We start from the raw sequence: 20,358 nt of genomic DNA on the forward strand, positions 1-20,358 counted from the left end.
TTCATGATCCTTAATTACCGTAAGTTGAACCAATGAGGGTTCAGCCTAAATCTTCTAGGGCCCTGGGTCACATTAGCTGCATTCACCAATAGCAGTATAGGGGTATGATCGGAAATACTATGAGCTTCATACTTCATACAGACAACTTTATCAATAAATCAGGGCTTGCCAGGGCAAGATCGATTCTTGACATAGCTGACTAAGAACGACTAAAACAAGAGAATGCTTTTTTTCCCCCATACAAATGGCGCCAAATATGAATAAATGCCAGTTCCTGACAAGCCTTGTACAATATGGTGTATACGCCTGCCCTGGTCCTGGGCTCAGATGTCGATTGAATTCTATCATTCTCCTGATTCATTACATTATTAAAATCGCCCAGGACATCTACCCCTTATGTTAACAAATTCAGCAAGACAGGAAATGACAAAGAAAAAAGGGGGGAGGGATGTACACGAAAGCCAACACGCCAACAACTCTATTCCACCGACAATGGAGAAAGACAAACCTTCCTTCTCTATTAATTTTTTGTTCAATAGGCTCATACCCCACCCTTGTGTATGTAAACACTCACCCCACAAGAGAAAGATGATAAACAGGAATGATACTCATACTGTGCCCATTTTTTTTATGCATGCCAGTTTCTCCAATGTTAAGTGCGTTTCTATTAATCCTACTATCGCAGGGAGATGAATATTAATTAAATCAGAAACGATTATTCTTTTATTTCCATCTGCTAAGCCCCTAAGATTCCAAACCAGGATTCTTTGAGTCATTCTCCCTTAACAAGATACACTAAGGCATTACCTCCGGGAGACATTCCCTGGGGGTTATTCATTTCCATAGCCCTCAAGACAATAGGCCCCCTCCACCCCATCCCCATTTGGTCTGCAAGGAGATACAACAACCTTACAAACTTTCTACTATCTGCCCTTCCCACCCGCCTCCCCCCTCCTTATGTAACCATGAATGATACAGTTAAGTCAAGTACCTATTCCCCTCTCATCGAGTCATTTCAACAACTCTGATTTTGTAAAAAACAAAACTCTCTCTTAATAAATCACTCTTATTTTAGCGGGAAATATCATGGAATATTTAATCTTGGCACTTATGAGTCTTTTCTTAACCTCTCGGAACTCTCTCAGTTTCATCTGAGCTTCTCTGGCGAGATCAGGATAAATTTCTATTCTATTACCATTGTATTGTAAGTCCCGAACATCCCTCTTCCTCTTCATAATCATATATCTATCCTTCTGGGACAGCATCCTGACCAAAATGGCCCTGGGAGGGCTATCAGGGGGAGGTTTTATATTTGCCTTCAGTAAGGGTACAGAGGGGAGGTAACCAGTTGGGGGGGGGGGTGTACCTCCCCTCAACGGGTTACCTCCCCTCTGTACCCTTACTGAAGGGAGGGGGGGCCCACTGGCCACCAATGAATGTACAGTAATACAGGGGAGGGAGGGGGGGCCCACTGGCCACCAATGAATGTACAGTAATACAGGGGAGGGAGGGGGGGCCCACTGGCCACCAATGAATTTAAAACTGGGGTGGAAGGGGGGTGCAGCACCTGAGGGGTTAATTGTGCGGATCACAGCCCCCTGTAAGAGATCGGATGCTGCCAGGCAGCAGGGGGCAGTCATGTACACAGTTCGTAGTATATTCTAACTTGAAGCGTCCCCATCAGGGAACGCCTCTGTGTTAGAATATACTGTCAGATATGAGTTTTCACGATGTAACTCAAATCCGATGGTATATTCTAACATAGAGGCGTTCCCATGGTGATGGGGACGCTTCAAGTTAAAATATACCATCGGATTGGAGAAAACTCCAATCCGATGGTATAATAGGGACTCCTGACTTTACATTGAAAGTCAATGGGGGACGGATCAGTTTGCAATTGCACCATATTGTGTCAACGTCAAACGGATCCGTCCCCATTGACTTGCATTGTAAGTCAGGACGGATCTGTTTGGCTCTGCACGGCCAGGTAGACACCAAAACGACTTTTTCTTCATGTCCGTGGATCCTCCAAAAATCAAGGAAGACCCACAGAAGAAAAAACGGACACGGATCACGGACCTACGGACCCTGTTTTTGCGGACCTTAAAAAAAACGGTTGTGTGCATGAGGCCTAAAGAGCATAAAACAGACATAAGAGTAACGCGTTTTCTTTTACATCACGTGGACACCTGCCTCGCTTACCTAGACATGAGATGGCACCAGGATGCACTATGGAAAGAAGGCAAACCAAAAGAGGCAGTGTTATGCTCTGTCAATATGTTATTGAGAAAGTTTGGGTCCTTGCATTCATGTGGATGTTACTTTGAGACGCACTACATACACCACCTAAACATTGTAGGCAACCAAGAACAACTCTTGATTGCAATATTATTCCCAAACGGCAATGGCCTCATACAGCAGAATAAATGTGCTCTGCCACACAGTAAAAATTTTGCAAAGCTGGTTTAAGATTTCAGTACATTGATTATTTGTGAGAAGGAGAAGTACAACTTTAATCCATGGAGGCCCCTCTATACAACTTAAAGTACAAATGGCTCACTCACTCAACATTTCTTTGTGTGTGGATTTTGGAACAGAAACCATCTCCACTTCTTGTCACTGATGACACATCTCCAAGGCTGTCAATTCATGGATTAGTTAAACTGAAAGGGGCTAAAGTCGTGGCTTCCCCTGCCACATATAAAATACAAAACCACATCAGAAGCCCGGGGGTCCCGATGGAAACATTTTTCAGTTGCGCATACTGTTAAAGGACCTGTGTTATATACCACAGGACACCATCAGAGTTTGTGTGAAGTACGTGAGGAGTCAGAGTTGTTTTGGTAGAACATGGAGGGCCTAGACAGTATTAGGCAGGTGGTGTTAATATTCTAGCTGATCGCTGCATATCTTAACAGAAGCGTCAGTACTATAGTATGAAAATACACTACATGATTGGGAGGTCTGCAAACTTCCGCAGATCTTTAACAGTCAAACAGAAACAATTTCATTAAAACTTGACCTGCCTGTGGCACAAAAAAGCAAAGGTTATCTGTACACTATGGTTACATAGTAATAACAATATAATAAAGAAGTCAGTGATCATTTATCTTGAAATTTCTCACCGGATCTGCACACCTATTAGGAAACTGCAGAATGAAGGAATTAACTAATATGATTTGTAATGTAAAATGGCACTTGGAGAACTCATATTGATCTTAGGACTAGTCAGTGATTCAGAAGCTAGGAACAACTAATATCCAGCCAGTATAGAACAAATCCTCATTCTCACCATTTCTAGCAGAAAACTAATTTGTTACAGATATTGAAGTAAGATGCTCATTACTTTCTTGAGAACCCTAGCCTGTCTCTCTTTGTCTCCAAACTCACAGATACAGTACTTTGACATTGCAAATTGTGGCGGGCTTCATCAAAACGTTTAGGTCATACATTTTAAAAAGGTAAGAAACCCATGAATCTGTTTAAATAGGCAGGTTTAAAAAACAAAAAAGACATTGATGAAAGCAAGTACCATTGGTATAGAATATGGCTATGATTGTGTGATTGGTGGAGGTCCAACCCCAGGGACCTTACTAATTAAGCAAGCTTGGTGGCGCCTTCACTGTTTCAAAAGACAGAAGTGGTCTTCCATACCTGTAGTAGTGTCGGGTACTGATATGAAATTTCCTGATAAACCATTTAAAAGTATCCACCCGTATTCCAGATATGTAGACCGGTCCATCCATTTCGGTGGGATCTATTGACAATCTAATAATCATCACACTCACCAACACTGCAGTTGATAAATTAAGGACAAGAAGACCCTGCTCCTGAAAACGTTCCACCCAATTAAGACGGGGCTTACACTACCTATTTTAGTACTGAGACAGCCCAAATTTGCAGGAACTGTCTCTGAAATTAAGTGACAGTTCCTGCAAATTCAGAACTGCTGGAAGCTATGGAATCATGTTCAATCAATGACATTGGATTAACAGCAGATGAAACCAAAATTGGCTGAACATAACAACAAAAAAATCTAATTCATGTAGCCACCTTTAATTTGTAAATTAACTCTTCACAGAAGCCAATCTTCTCAGTCCGCACCACAACTGACCTGCCTGAGGATTACACATTAGGAAAGTGTGGAAAGGATGTCCTGATGGTTATATTTGTGCAGGTCTCTACATAGTTAAAAAGTTTAAGTTACAATAAAAGCTGCTGCAAGGTTATAAGGTCATTACAGTAGTTTAAGTGTCAAGGAAAGTGACAAGGAAAGGAACATTCATTATACATGAAATTGGCTCAACTAGACACTTATAAGTGCTGTGAGACGCGCCCACTGAATAATCAATACATGTGACAGCAGAAGAAGGGGAAGAAAGGGATGCATCTAAACGAAATGCCAATTTTTATAATTTTCACTTATCTGTTATACCTTACTTTTTGGTGTTTTTATTGTGGCCTTTGGCTTTTCTGTCATCTTATATTTTAAAAAGTTCATATCCATATTTGACTTTACTATTATATTTTTTATATTCTCAAAACCTTGATGTTTAAAAGATCTCTACAGTGCATTTTTTTTGGAGTAAACTAAAGGCCCTATTACACTGGCAGATAGAGCAGACAAGTGTTGGGAAGGAAGCATTCCCTCCCGTCAAGAGCCTCCTTGCTAGAGGAGGAGACCATTGCTATTACATGCAGCGATCTCCTCCCCAGTATAGGGACGAGCGATCACTAACGCATTGCTTGTCCCTATACTGTCTCATTGTTTGCCGGCAGCAGAGCGCCTATTACACAGTGCAATCTGCCGCTGGCCAACCAGGATTTTTTAACATGTTAAAAGATCCCGATGACCTGGTGAATGAGCATCTGGTAAATCGGTGGCAGTATTACACTGCCCGATCATCACTAACAAGTGCTCATACGTACACTCATTATCGATCATTTTAACAATAATCTGCCCATGTAATAGGGCCTTAAGCCAACAAATACTGTAGGTATTAAGTTAGACTAGACAATCTATACTCGTGCCACTTTTATCACCTAGCATCGGCCACTGTGATAAGTCTGGCTAAGTTTAAGGCCTCTTATACACGAGTGATACGGATTGCGTCAGGATTTGCACGCAAGTTTAATAAGTTTTTTCTGTGATTGCATTTAGTGTGTGCCTTTATTCTGTCTGGATTGTAACCGGATTGCATGGGTTTTTCATGTGCGTGAAGAGAACCGGAAGAATAACCCTCAGCATCTCCTAGCGGCCATCAGTGAAAAACAAATTGTATCCGGATGCCTTCCATTCACTTCTATGGGGCCAGGGCTGTGTGAAAAATACACAATATAGAACATGCAGTGATTTTTCCTGATTGCAGAGATAATTAAAGAAAAATTCCTCTCATGTACACAAACTCACTGAAATTAATGGGTCAGGATTCAGTGCAGATGCTGTGCGATCACTTCACGCATCGCATCCGGAGCCACTTTTAGACAGTGTTAGTAAATGAGGTCCAGTATGTGCCACATCTGCCTGACTGATAGAGTTTTTCAAGAAATTCACTATTTGATTGGCGACGTCCATATCCCAGCATCCCCACCGGTCAGCTGAAGAGGCCACCATGATCCGGCGAGTGCTGCTGCTTCTTCATAGCATACCAAGCACAGTTCTGTACATTGTATTATGGCTGTGACCAGTGAATGATGTTACTGGCCTAAGAAGAGGCCTCAACATTCACCAAAGTGCCATGTACTCTTCACACAGCTGATCGGCAGGGTGCCGGGAGTATGACCCCCAACTAATAAGATACCGATAACCTATCTTAAGGATAGGCTATCAATGTTGAACTCCTGGAAAACCCTTTTAAAAAGGTCCATTCACACGTCCGCAAGTGTTTTGTGGTCCACAAATTGCGGACATGGACACCGACCACATGCGTTCCGCATTTTGAGGACCACACATGGCCGGCCCTGTGATAGAAATGCCTATTCTTTGAGTGGCTGGAACGGAACTATGGATGCAGACAGCACACAGTGTGCTGTCCGCATCTTTTGCTGCCCGATTCAAATAAACGGGTCCGCACCCGTTCTGCAAAATTGTGGAACGGATGTGGACCAATTCATACGGACGTGTGAATCGTCCCTAGGGCTTCTAAATTTAAAGTATAACTTTTTTGCTTGTTTATTAGAGTGAGGCATGTATACCCAAGTTAGTCTGTCAATGATTGCCAAAAAAGATCTGTAATTACCTTATAACAGCTTTCTTAACCATCCCCTGTCCCAATCCACTGGTCCCTTAACCCCTTCCCGACCAACGCTCTAGCGATAGGCTTTAAAGATGGCTCCTGCTCCTGAGTAGAGCGGGCACAATAGCCACGGGGTTCCTTCTGTTTCATACAGCACACAACCGCAGCTCATGTCCATGACCGGCCATAACGCCGGTGACGGACATTTAACACTTCAGATGGCGTGGTCAAACCGGACCACGGAATCTAAGCGTGTGTATTACCAGAAGCGCGCGCTTCTGGGTATGCTCTGGCTCCCCCATGTGGCGGGTGGAGGAACTGGAGCTTGTATGCAGTAGCCCCTGTTATAGAGAATGACAGGAGGCTGATACATAGAGTTTCCTATGAAGATGAAGCCCCTGCCTGTAATAGGGCTCCATAGGAAACTAGTACATTTCTCATAGACTCCAATGCTAGTGCACTGGAGTCTATAGGAATAGCAATCTAATGTTTGCTTGTTATAGTTCGAAATGCATAATGCTGCAGCAGCAGTAACATATGATAACATTTATTTTTTTATGAAAACATGACAGTTACACTTTTAGACAGTAAAACTCATCTCCACAGTTGCTTTATGGTTCATTTTCCCCCACTTTAAAGTCAATTGAAAGCACAGTATGATATGCCACCAACTAGTGGTGGATAAGGCAGATATGTTACTTATAAAGATTCAGTTTGCTGACTTGCCAGGTATCTTTCTACACACCCCATCCCCCAATATATGCCATAGGAGCTCTGTATATAATAACAGCCAATATTAGTTGTAGAAACATATACAGTGTGTCTATATGACATACTGTATTGTTTGCCTAATTGATCAGAAACCAATATTGAATCTTCACTTCTAATTTTTATCTACACAGTGAGTTGCCTGTCAGTTTATATGGTGAATCCAGTGCCGATTTCATAAAGAAAATCCCCGTTGACTTATTGTCTGCATGAAAATCACATAAATAATTGCTGATGCACATGTAACGTATAACCGCATCACAGTGCAGTTTCTAGGTAAAATTTCTCTCAGGGCGCGAGTGTCAAAAAAACTCCCCCCCCCCTTAAAACTGCTCGATGAAATAAGTGTCTCCCCATTGTAAAAAATGTGTAACCACATTGCACGGACGGTCACAGTGACGCACTGTCCCACAGACTCAGGCTCTCACTCACAGCAGGCTTCTTTTTCAGCACTGCTCCGGGCGGGCGGTAACAGGCAGGCAGTGCGGACGGCGGTGCTCACCTCACTCACTGTACGTCATGCGGCGCGTGACGTACAGCCACCCGCAGAGCCTGCCTGTGGGGGGACATTATTTTTAATAAGGATCACTATGGACATTATTTAGAATGGAGGCTGCTGTGGGTGTCATTATAACTGTATAATGTCTGATAGGCCTAGTCCTGAGTTATATTACCCTGCCCTGTATAATAATGTACCCTGATACCCCTTAGTTATATTACCCCAGCGGGTTAATATAACTAAGGGGTATCAGGGATGGGTACATTATTATACAGGGCATGGGCAGGGTAATATAACTCAGCTCAGGGCTAGGCCTATCAGACATTATACAGTTATAATGACACCCACAGCAGCCTTTATTCTAAATAATGCCCTTAGTGATCCTTATTAAACTTAATGTCCCCCACAGTGACAGTGGCCCCCATTTTTATGTCTCCCACAGTGACAGTGGCCCCGCCCCCCATTGTAATTAATGCCCACTGACCATCCACAGTGTCACTGTCCCCATTGTGAAAAAAATTTTGTTTCATTTAACCACATTGCACCCGAGTCGACCTACTGTCCCGGATCCTCACAGCAGGCTTCTTTTCAGCAGCGGCGCTCACTCACTCACTGTACGTCACGCGCCTGCACCACCTAGTGGGAGGAGCAGGCGCGTGATGTCAGTAAGTGCCGCCCGCACCGCACGTACCGGAGCTGAGTGACTGGACTCGGTACGTACGGACAGAGGACTCGGCACTCGGGCGCAGGTCAGGCGAGATCTCAGAGGGAGGGAGCCAGGGGGGCGCACGGCACGAGAGTAAAAACAGGCAGAGAAACGACAAGAGGGCGCCCCTGCCGGCGCCCCCCTTCTGACAGCGCCCCGGGCGGCCGCCCCCGGCCCGCCCGCCCCTAGAAACGGCCCTGCCGCATCATATTCTGCAAGTCCTAAATAAAACATATACTTACCTATATAAAAATGTATGGTGCACAAAAAAGCCATTAAAACATAAAGGCTGCGAGAGCACTGCGAAAAAACAACAACTCTCAAATAATGCTAAATAAATCAGTTATCTTTGGTTGCGTTTTTTTGGGGGGCAAAAAGCCACAGAAAAAATATATAGTATGGAAGCCCTCAAAGTCTGTTCTGCATCTTGCAGTTCAAAGAAAAGAAAATGACTATGTAACAAATACTAGAAAAAAACAAACAAAACTGAAAGCGCAAAAATGATATTTGTCCAATACTTGAGTGTTACATCAGCAGTGCATAACGGTGGAGAAATCTGCTCAGGTAACATTGTACAAACAGATGTTTCATACTCATAAGAAGTGACAAAATCTGTAAGCATTGGTTGTAAAAGTACAATTTAATTAGTTTATATAGAAAGGGCTTCCACGCTTCTGCTAATGTAACCCATCAACAGTCAAGTCTCCTGCATCTCCGCTACAGTCTGACAAAAATTCTATTACACCGCAGCAAGTTATTACGAAGAAAACTGACTTTTCACTTCTGCCAGCAAATAAAGACACATCAAGTGCAAGATCATTTTGGTGATTTACATTCAAGCGCAGGAGCTGTGCATGAACAAGATGAGGGAGAGAGTTACAAAAACTTTCTGGAGCTGAAAAGATACCACTACTATTAGTATATACAGGGCTTCAACAGCATAGATGTGGGAGGGGGGCAAAGTCACCAAACAATCTTTGACTCGGATGAAGGACAGCTTGGCTACAATCATTACTATTTTATATGACATACAGTACTGTATTGTTCACCTTAGTCCTTGTTCACAGTTACGTTTGAATTCCAGTGGTATGATTTGATTTGGCTGAGGATCAGGTTACTGGAGCTCACCGTATCCAGTATTGCCAGATACGACCATGTACAGCCGGATCTCCATTGAATATAATGAGATCAGACAGTGGTCTGGTCGCTTTCTGGACAAATACAACAGCATGCATCGACAGCCGGCATTTATGCCGGAACATCCCTACCGGATTCACAACACTACTTGGAACATAGCGTGATTGATTAGCAATAACTAATCTTTACTTCAAATTATCATCTACACAATGCATTGCATGTCAATTCATATCGTGAACCTGAAGCAGATTTCATGCCGAAAATCCCCATTGACTGGGGTTTATCCAAATAAAAAATCCGGCTTTGCTGGTTCAGCTCTGGACCTGCAAAGCCGGATTTTTTGTTTGGATAAACCCCTACTTCTCCCGCCTGCACCTTGAGCGGGATAAAGAGGTCTATTTCTTCCTCTTGGGGACCGGCAATTTACATATCGTGGTTTTGATATCTGGCCGCAAAGCTAAGTACCATAAATTGTATCACACAGTATTCATCCATTATGTTACCCCCTGATGAACCTGATAAATATTAGGCAAAACGCGTCGGGGATTTTTTCATTTATTTCTTTGGTTTAAGAAGAATAAGGGTGACACTCATTTATAAAGAGCACCATTTACTCTTCACCGTATCATCCTGGAGCATTTATTATTTTTTATAGGGATTTCTAGGGACCGGATAGCACTAGGTTCGGGGACAGGGAACCTCCACCATCAGGGGGTTGCCCTGGGCACAGCAGACCTCTAGGGCCTCTAGGGGAAGCTGGTTCCTGTCTTTAAACCCTGTAATCCATTGGGTTAGAATTGTCTCCCCGTACCCATTAATTTGAGTGCTTACCCGGTCACCATGTCTGTTTTTGCGTCTTGGGGGTTACTACTCCCCCACTGAGTAATTTCAGTAATTGTAGTTTTTTTCACTGTTGGTATATACATACCTATACCCACTTAAATATTTAATAAAGGTAAAAAAAAAATAAGTCACTTTTTCCATATCTGCTATTTACTCTCAGAACTATTGTGACAAAACATCTCCTCAGAAAACTTTTTATGCCGATAGTAATTTGTATATGACATTGTTTCAAGCTGGCTGGCTAATTTCCTTGGGCTGCTTTCTGCTTCCACTCACTTCACCCATCTCCAATTCATCTCACTACGGTAGCAAGTCTAGGCTACTAGATTTAAGTTCTATTAACGCTTTGACAGCCCACAGAAAGGAAATGCAAAATACCATTTATCCCACACATTTTAACCCTTTTTGCACTGGGCTATTAACTCACTGTACAATTAATTATGCATCATGCACAGTAGACTACATTATATCATAAGTCCTACCTAAAAACTACTGCATGTGGGAAGCAGGTCGAGAGACAGATTAGAGCTTACTTACCTAGAAACCAAAGGAAAACAGGAGAAAAACACTCAGAATATGCAAAGTAAGTCAATTGTGCATAGTGAAAATGTATTATTTATTCATTTAGAAAATGGAGTGACAAAAGTAAAGAAGAAGAGTTCATAGGAGTAGTCATCAAAGTTAATGGAATAGATGAGTGCTGAAGTTTCCACCTTAATGAAAAAGCTATGACAAGTCTTGACGACACAGATATTGCACACAGTAATGTCACAGCATAGGAATAATGCACGTAGTGATGTCACAAAAGATGGACAAAATGATGTCACAGCATACAGACAATAAACCACATAACATACGGATAATTCACACAGCAATGTCACACATAGTGATTTCACAGCAAAAGGATACTTTACACAGTGATGTCACAGCACAGGGGTAATAGACACAAGATTAAAACTAAAAGTCAATGCAAATACTGATGTCACAGTACAAATTAAAGTGATATCACAAAGAATAAACATAGATCCGATCTAATGTACAATGAAATATATCCAGTTAATTTCAATCATCATTTATGCCTGAAAACTGGAGTAAATGATAACAAATGTGTCCGTTTTTGAACAGTGACCAAGGCAGCATAGGAACACATAGGTGCAAACCCGGGGAAAACTGGCATAAGGGGGATAATAGATTCTCTCTTGAATTTAGACTGCCGTATGAAACACCAATCAAAGTAAATTTCCCCCATTCTGTCCAGTGCTGGTGAGAAGAGGCACCTTCTGGTGCTCATTCAAATTCGCTGGCCTGCACAATTTGTTCCTGAGTGCAAGAGAATTACAGCAGCAACACTAAGGTACTGAGCATGTGTGTCCACCAGCACTGAACACATGTCGTGGACATTTTGAGAGGGAATCAAATGAACACCAGGGGGTGCCATAATAAGTATATAAAACAGTAATATGTTAACATAGGAACATTTATTATTCTTTTTTTTTTTCGCACCAGCAGAGAAATGTAGAATTTTACATAGTAACATAAGGCCGAAAAAACTTTACATTTGTCAGTGTTAAACCTCATCTGCCACTTATCTGCCCAAGCCTCCAATCTATCCAGATCCCTCTGTAGTAGTATACTGTCCTCTTCAGTGTTAATTACTTTACACAGTTTAGTGTCATCTGCGAAAATTGATATTTTACTATGCAAGCCTTCTACCTGATCATTAATATATTGGAGAATAGGGCCCAATACTGCCCCCTGAGGTACTCCACTAGTGACAGTGACCCAATCTGAGTGTGTACCACCCTCTGTTTTCTATCCCTCAACCAGTTACTTACCCACTTACAGACGTTTTCTCCCAGTCCGAGCATTCTCATTTTCTATACTAACCTTTTATGCGGTACAGTGTCAAATGCTTTGGAGAAGTCCAGATATACGACATTCATTGATTCACCGCTGTCAAGTCTAGAACTTACATCCTCATTTTATCATATAGTAGCATGTATCTTAACATCCATGCATGCAGCATACAATTCATTCTCTGCTTTGGTCAGTTTTTTTTCCAGTCTCTGATTCCCAACTATTAGCTTTAAAACCATTCTTGCACTTTAATGTTTTAATGTTTACAATTTTCTAAAAGGTGGAGTTCTTATAAAAAAAATTCATAGGAAACACAAACACACAAAAATAAATAAATAAATAATTTGAACAAAAAAAAGTAATGCCCATCATTCCTAGAACAAGTTATAAAATGAAATAAGTGATTTATGAGTAGCCAGTTTTAATAAATGAGGCCAATTATCTCCAGCAACTGTGTAAGTGATCCTGAATGTGTTCTAGTGTATTCAGTGGGTAGGTAAAAATCAGCAAGCTTTTTCATAAATTTTATAAAAACTGCTTTAAAAAAAAAAAAAAAAAAAAAAAAAAGGTCAGAAAATGATCAGTTATACTTTCTCACCAAGTACAGTACAGGTGAAACTCGAAAATTTTTAATATTGTGCAAAAGTATTTATTTCAGTAATGCAAATTAAAAGGAATTGCATTAATGCAGCTTAAAATTAGAATATTGTGAAAAGGTTCAGTATTCTAGACTCAAAGGGTCACACTCTAGTCAGCTAATTAATCCATACCCCCTGAGCAAAGGGTACCTCAAAATTGTGATTTTGGGGTTTTCATAAGCGAAAAGTCATAATCATCCAAATTATAACAAATAAAGGCTTGAAATATCTCGCTTTGCATGTCATGAGTCTATCTAATATATTAGTTTCACTTTTTAAGCTGCATTACTGAAATAAATGAACTTTGCACAATATTCAAATTTTTCGAGTTTCACCTGTATACTGTATGTGATGGAAAGGGCAGGCAGTGGGAGAGGGATTCTACAGTACGGGTAGAGTAATTACTTTGCTTTATACTTTAGAAGAGGGTAGGATACTGAAGCTGCCAGCCAGATCTCCGAAAGATGCTGCTATTCACAGGAAATAATGTAGAGTAAATTATAAAATTCACCCAGATGTTTAATACCTGCTTGCAGCAGTCAAAACCTTTAAAAGGCACTGAGCACAAAAATAGATGTGAAAGGGTTTTTTGACAGTGCCCCAGGGTGACTCGAAAATATAAAACATTTCTTATCAGGATCTGTAATAATGTACCATGCAGTACCAATACTAGATAAGATAAGATGCCTTTATTGTCACTGTACAATACAATGTAATACAATGTACAATACAATGAAATGTTGTTTGGAGCAATCCTAGATGCCATGGACAGAGGAACAAGAACTGACATTTACACTAAAGCATTACACTAGAAAAAAAACAAAAACATTGCACTAGAAAGCATTACTATTCACAGTTCACAGCATATATATAGCAAGAGCAAGGTAGGAAGTGCTTATGAGTATATATATACACACACTGATCAGACACCACTGAAGACAAGAGATTATCATGGGGTCATGAATGCAGCAGTCACTTTCAGTCTGTGGTAGTTTCTATCCTAGGAAGGGGCAATAATCTCCGAGCATTTAAGAGACTGATTGCTTTGGGGTAAAAGCTGTTCTTCAGCCTAGTGGTGCGGGCATGTAGGGCTCTAAGACGCCTACCAGAGGGTAGGGGAATAAAAAAGGCTGTGGCCGGGGTGAGTTGGATCCCCGCAGATAATTTTTGCCCTGTTGCTGCAGCGAGCAGTGAAGATGTCCTCCAGTGATGGTAACTGAGTACCAGGGATTCTGCCAGCCATTCGGATGATGCGCTTGAGGGTCTTCTTGTCCTCAGAAGAGCAGCCGGAGGACCACACTGTAATGCAGTATGTGATAACAGATTCTATGGTGCTCCTGTAAAAATTGACTAGCGGCTGTTTTGGGAGTTGTGCTTTCTTCAGACTCCTCAGAAAATAAATCCTCTGAAGGCCTTTTTTGGTAATTTCTGTTGTGTTTTTTTTATCCATGACAGGTCCTGACTAATATGAACTCCCAAGAATCTGAAACTTTGAACTATCTCCACGTTTCCACCATTAATGCTAATGGGATGGTGTCCATTTCGTTTCTTCTTCCTAAAATCCAGAATTAGCTCCTTTGTTTTCTTGGTATTGAGTATGAGGTGGTTGTTCTTATACTATACAGAAGACCGGTGGCGCAGCAGTGAGCAGGGGCTTCTAGCTGCTGCTCCACTAATCAGTCACAGAACTCACCAAGCTCATCATCCTGCTATGGCTGAAACTGCCCTAACGGGGGACTGCACATGGCGCGGATGACGTGCAGAAAAACCACAGCGTCGTACAGTACCAGCAAAGCCTATGAGATTAGACAAAATCTTATGCACACTTTGCTTCTATTTCTTAGGCATTCAAATTCACCTGCACGGTCAAGTGCTGCCGACTGCTCTTCTGGGTGGGGTACAGGGGTGCTGTCATAACCCTGCCCAGGCTGACAGTGCTGACTTTCACGCTTATGCCGCTAAATTAGGGATGATGAACTTTGCCTATTTCTATGTCATACAGGGGTGAATTCTACCCTCCAATGGGGTTATCAGAATAAGTGACCTCATTATATCAAAATCTAACAGGTTGCACTTAAACCGACTCCCTACCAAGCCCCTGCTCCTAGTATAGAAGAAGCTTTCAGCTCCACAGTCAAAGCTTTGTCCTGCCTTCTAAGCATGGAGCAGAGAAAAGAGACTTGATGCAAGTCACTTCAGGTAGTATTTCCATGCTGCTTTTGCCTCATGCACATGACCGTAGCTTTGGTCCATGTCTGATCCGCATGTTTTGCCAATGACACATGGACCAATTCAGGGGTGTAGCTATAGGGGAAGTGGTTGCTACAGGGCACAAACTCAGAAGGGGCCTACCCAGAAGGAGGACTAAAAGATTTCACTGTCAGCCCCCCCCAACAGTATTAGGCTACATGTGAAAAACCATTGTGCATTTTGCGGTCTGCAAATCGCGGATCCGCAAAACACGGATGGTGTCCGTTCCACAATTTGCGGAATGGCACGGACAGCCTTTAATATAACTGCCTATTCTTGTCCGCAAAGAGCAGAAAAAAATAGGACAGGTTATATATTTTTTTTTGCGGACCACGGAAATTGAAGTGAATGGGTCCGCATCAAAGCCACCAAAACTGCGGCTCGGATTCAGACCAAAACAACGACCGTGTGCACGAGACCTTATACAATGAAATTTTACTGTACACAGAGACAATTTTGGAAATGGACTGCCGGGCCTCATCTGAGAGAGCAATTTTGACTAGCTGCAGAAGTAGGGGTTGCACAGGAGGAAGGGGTCGCAAAGAAGTTGCTGGGGGTCTTTGTTCAACAGGTCCCATTCAAAAATTTGCTGTGGAGAACAACCATTTCTCATTCCACCATATGCAGACCGCATATGGATGTCATTCGTGTGCTTTCAGCAAATTATAGAATAGGTCCTATTATTGTCCGTTTTGCAGACAAGAATATACATTTCTACTGATGGTTGTGAAAAAATTGCAGAATGTACACGGCCGGTATCCATATTGGATCCGCGGTTTCAGGCCGCAAAATGCATACGGTCGTGTGCATGAGGCTGTTGTCAGGGATTACATATGAAGCACCAGTGCTTTCTCTCTTTGTCCCTCTCTAGGTTTCCTGCTGCCGACAGCTGTTTCTACAGTAGCTGCGAACTAGCAAAACCAAGTAGTCCCATAAGCCCCTACGAAATGGTGGGTGTCGAGACGTCCTTGTAAATTGGGAAGAGGCTGTGAAACGTGCAATGTATATGACCTCTTTTGGAGTGCTTTGCAATAGATGTGAAAAGCGTAGTGTATTGTACTGTCTGTATGTGAAATCTGGGCTACGTGCGATAAAGTGCATGAAATGTTAATGTTGGTTCATGTGTAATGCAGTCAGGAGGTGTCATTTACAGTGGATATGACCACAGGTGGTCCTATGATACGAATGTCAGTGCTTGTGGTTCTGGGTTATATATCTGAGCAAAGGTTACTAGGGTTAAGTATATGACTGCTGCTGTGTGTATCAGAGCCTGAGGTGAGTGTTGGGAAGAGGGGTGTAGTACCGTACGATTTCTGAGGCATCCGGCGGGATAATTTTTTATGTCTGAATTGGTCTGGTATCGGTAGCAGTGAACCAGGAGGGCACTGAGGACTGGGGGCATAATTCTGCCGCTATGCACCTGCTGCAGCATAGCACAGTTGAGCATTACCTTTTGGTATGTTATCTGCCATTTTTTGAGACTTTGGCTACATGCAGGTGACCATAAGTATATTAGGGCCTGCAAAATAATGATATCGGCCGTGTGCATGCCGCACTTTACTAATAGAACTGCCTATTCTTCTCAAAACGGACAAGAATAGGACATGATTTATAATTTAAGAACTAGCCGCACAGTCGTGGACAGCACATGGATATCCAAATGTTTACAGACCCATAGAAATGAACAGGTCAGTGTGATATCCGCAAAAATTATGGATTGGCCGTGGACCCAAAAAATGTCCGTGTACATGAGGCCTTAAATATGCAAAGGCTGATGACAGCATACCATACAATACTGGGGTCCAAAGAAATGACAATTCAGTGTGAATAGACCATACAGATTTTTCACAAATGGTACAAATGGTATCTAAAGCATTGCATTCTCTCCCTGGTAACAATGCGTATAAAGAAAAAAAAATATTATATTTTTTTCTCTGTATAAATATATGTGAAATAAACTATGGTGGGGTCATTTATGACCAGATATACCCCACTTTTGTGGAGTATATCTGGCGCAGATTCTGATGTACGCCATGTTGCGGCAGAATCTGCGACTTCTTCCCCTTCACGAAAGGTCTAAAAAAGGGGATGTGCGAGGCCAGGAAAGGGGATGGCACGTCAGATTCATCATTTTCTACGTCTGGTTTAGGCATAGAAAATGGTCTAAATGTAAGCCGGCAAGGAAGCAGTCTTAAATTTTGAATCGGCGGTGAATACGGTACCCTTCCAACCCATGTTAAGCTTTGGCTCAAAAGACTGCATGCTTTTTCCATAAAGCCTCACGTGTGACACCACCCTTAGCAGTCAATATTCAGTCTCAATGTAAATAAAAAATACATTCTTTATTTTGAGCATCTGTTGTGCGAATTTTGCATCAGTTTTTGTCTGTTCCATCAGAAATCTGCTATTTTAGATGGGAGAAAAAAGTCCTGTGGTCCTTTCTAGAACAAAAATACATGTTTTTTTCCTACCGGTAATCTGTTTTCCATGAGCCCACAGCACCTGTGAGAGATCCTCCCCCTTCCGGACAGGAAACAGGAACTTTTCAGATGTTTAAATAGGGTTCTCCATACTCTATCCTCAGTTTCTGACAAGATTCCTAGGACCGTCCATTTTCTAAATACAGTGAAACTTAACATACTATACTAGTGTTGGTCGAGCACCAAAGTGCTCGGGTGCTCTAGTATAAACACCTCGGGTGCTGCCGAGCTGACCATCTAAAAAAGATTTTGGGCGAGGGCCTGCTGCCGAGCTGACCATCTAAAAAATGTTGTGGGCGAGGGCCTGCTGCCGAGCTGACCATCTAAAAATTTAGGGGTGAGGGTCTGCTGCTGAGCTGACCCTCTAAAACAATAGGAGCGAGGGCAGCCTAATAAGCATGTTGATATGATGGAGGAAGAGGACGAGAAAAGGAAGATTGAACCATATACCCTTTTTAGTGGTGAAAGGGGTGCATGGGAATACAGTGTATTCAATTTAGAGTGCCTTTATGTTCAGCCGCTTTCCTCTGGTGGAGTAGAGAAGTCAGGGGCAATCCAGGCCTTGGTCATTTTTATAAGAGTCAACCGTCAGCATTTTCAGCTGACAGGCAGATGCGCCTATCAGTTATTATGCCCCCAGCAGCACTAAATACCCGCTCTGACAAAACGCTGGAGGCGGGGCAGGCAGCACCTCCAAGGCGTAGAGCACCAGTTCGTGCCAGGTGTCAAACTTGGACACCAATAAGTGGATATGTGAGGTGGAGGGCACTCAAATGTCTAGGTACACATATGGATGGATAAGTTGTATATAATAATAATAAATTATTTATTAGGGATAATAATATAGATATGAATGCCACGAGGGGTATATGCGGGTGGTTCCATATAGGTGGCGTCAGGGTATTCCGATAAAATGTACCACAATACGCAATGTTCTCATATGGAATAAAATGCGATATTGCAATATATTATAATAGATACTAGTACAGGTGATCAGTCTGTCTAGTATATCTATAAAATATACGTCACAGTGTACAATACATGGTGCTATATGCACAACTGGAAATGACGTGGGTATTCGGATGTCCAATAAAATAGTCAATAAAATCAGATAATTTCAGATAGTATTGAATTCCCTTGCTGTATCCAAATGAATAAAGTCAGCTGTATATGGAGGCTGGAACAGTCTTACCCTGTTCGTGATGTGTCTCAAGTAGTGGCTATCGGCGGTGTATCCTGATGATGGTCCGGTCCTGGGGAACGTTGGTGCGCACGTGTCCTGCAGCTTGCTCGGTGTCTCTCTCCGTTGCGGCGTCTCCTACTTCCGGCGTCTTCTGGTTGCGTCCCACATGGTACAGAGGATGGCGTCCCACGTGACTTGGGGCGTATCTCCGTCACTGCGATCAGCTGACTAAAGACGTCACCTATTGCGGCCGGCTCCATTATATGACTTTAGCAGTCTCTGTTGGTAGAGAATCTTTAACTACTGAGCCATAAGGGGATCAAAATACTGTCTGAATAAGGACCAAACGCGTTTTGGTGCACACTTGCACCTTCATCAGTGGCAGACAGTATTGCTAATCTCCACCCTATTTATAGGGGAGGGATCTGTAGGATATCTTGGATGTTCGTAAAGACCGGAATGGATCCACTTGTTTGTATACAGGATTCATATGACCATCAAGGTGAACACATATGTATGTGTTCATTACCATATATGTATAGCTATAAAAGGGTGCATATACCATAGTTGGGTGCAGATATGATAATGGCAGAGATAAAATAAAATAAAATATGGATGAGAATAAATTATAGTATTCCCCAAAGGGTTGTAGAGATATACTTCTGTATATAGAGAGATCAGTAGGGAGGATCTTGGTCACTATGATATAAGGAGATGAAATATATAGGAGTTACGAGTGAAAAATCCATTATTCAATTGTGGTGTAGAAATTCTGGTATGGTGATGAGAATTCTAGTATATAGGGGGAGGGGGGCCCAGCAGGGAGAGGGAGTCGGGGTGCTGGTAAACAGCCGGACCTAGACACCCTGTCCCCGAAGGGCGCGCCACCCTATAGAAACCAAAATAATTCTAGCTCTGCGTTCAGGCCAGCGGGGAGGATTGTTTTGAATATCTTCCGAGATTCCGCCCTAGACATGTTGGATATGTGATTACCCCCTCTCCAAGGTTTCTTGATCTTTTCTAGAGCTATATAGATCAAACCGGAGGGGTCCTTATTATGGTGTATTTTGAAATGTTGAGATACTGTATGGTTCTCATAGCCTTTTTTTAAATATTATTAATGTGTTCCACTATTCTTCTCTTGAATAATCTCTTCGTACGACCCACATATTATCTGTGGCATGGGCATTCCAAAATGTATATGACATCTGTGGAATTGCAGGACAGACTGTCTCTAATTGTGTGGGAAAAGGAATTCTGTGTAGATTAAACCTGTATAGTTTTTTTAGGAAAATGTGTTAGTTTGCAATTATTGCAACTGCCACATCTGTGGAATCCTTTTAGAGTAAGCCAATTGGATTGTATACTTTTTTTTTGTTTTTTTATTATTCACTTTGGCATCTGGAGAGAGCACCTATCCGTGATTTGTCAACTGTGGAGCCTCTGTATATCTCTATTTACTACTTTGACACCCAATAGTTGTAAGGCACACAAGGATCACTGAGGATGCTGACACGGTCTGCTCGTACTCCTTCACCATCTTCCAAACTGTTTCCCTCCTTGTGACACTAGGCCGCGCATCAGGTTGAGGGTGCTGGCGGGGTGTCATAAAACTGTCCCAGGCCTTGGAGAGTGTTGCCCTGCCTCTGTTGGAACTGCTGTGTGTTCCCCTCGTCTCCCCTCCTCGGTTGGCCAAGGAACTATGTACTCTGCAGCCAGCGTTGTCAGCTGGAAATTTTTGGGAGCAATTTTTCCACAAAG

General features: G+C 42.3%; 1 protein-coding gene across 3 annotated transcripts in view; it reads right to left on the reverse strand.

Moving 5' to 3' along the window:
* The window catches only part of CNKSR2 (connector enhancer of kinase suppressor of Ras 2), a 422,681-nt gene that overhangs the window by 377,274 nt on the left and 25,049 nt on the right, over window positions 1-20,358 (reverse strand). The window lies entirely within an intron of this gene.

The sequence above is a fragment of the Bufo bufo genome, chromosome 3 (genome assembly GCF_905171765.1).
Source record: "Bufo bufo chromosome 3, aBufBuf1.1, whole genome shotgun sequence".
In the NCBI taxonomy this organism is placed as follows: Eukaryota; Metazoa; Chordata; class Amphibia; order Anura; family Bufonidae; genus Bufo; species Bufo bufo.